The sequence below is a fragment of the Capsicum annuum genome, unplaced genomic scaffold, assembly GCF_002878395.1.
Source record: "Capsicum annuum cultivar UCD-10X-F1 unplaced genomic scaffold, UCD10Xv1.1 ctg2554, whole genome shotgun sequence".
Taxonomy (NCBI): Eukaryota; Viridiplantae; Streptophyta; class Magnoliopsida; order Solanales; family Solanaceae; genus Capsicum; species Capsicum annuum.
This window is the reverse complement of record NW_025831745.1, coordinates 45,091-45,925: the sequence shown is the minus strand read 5'-3', so window position 1 is coordinate 45,925 and position 835 is coordinate 45,091.

The window sequence follows — 835 nt, the reverse complement described above, 5'->3', positions numbered from 1 at the left end:
GTGAGTTGGGTGCCTACTTTAGTCGATCACCACCTTCTCCTCCTAGTTATATGCTCGATGTGCCTCTTCATGCCCCATCGAGGGGTGAGACTACATCAAATGCATAAAGCATCTCAGGTATGTCAATAAACCCATATATTCTTTATTTTTGTAGTATGCACTAGGGATAGTACATCATTTTTTAGTTTGGGTTGAGGGTGCACCAACCACCCAAGGTTTTTACTGTCGTGTCTCTTTTCCCTAGAACCCACTATCATAGAAGAGCCAATATGTCTAGGTTTTGTGTCGCATTCGTGTATGTGTTATATTTTTTGTTTGACTAAAAAAATGAGGAAACTTTTAACAGTCAATTTTTTGTGTTTTTATGTGTTTGAAAAATGGTACCCCTCCTAAATTTTTTTGTGAAATATGTATTTTTAATATATGTTATGATTATTTATTAATATTTTTACGGCATTATTACTATGGATAAAATAATCATAGCTTACCATTGCATGAACTGACGAGATAGTAGTATATAATATAACCATGTCCCATGTGAATGTGAGGTCTTTACTATGTTTGCTTTGTGTGTTTAATCAAAAACTTTCCCGATTGGTCTTACTTTAGTTGAAGATAGTTTGTTCAGAAATGATGATAGGCTATGTTTGAATAAATATAGTCTTAGTCTAAAAGACTGGCCAAATGAGAATAAGTATTTCATAAACCCTAATTTGAGCCTAAAGTGACTTTTATTCTTGTTTTAACATGTTCATCTTCCTATTTCAATCACAAAGAACCCATTTTGACCCTGGTCCCTATTTTGATACTGCGTACCTCAACTCAGACAAATTTC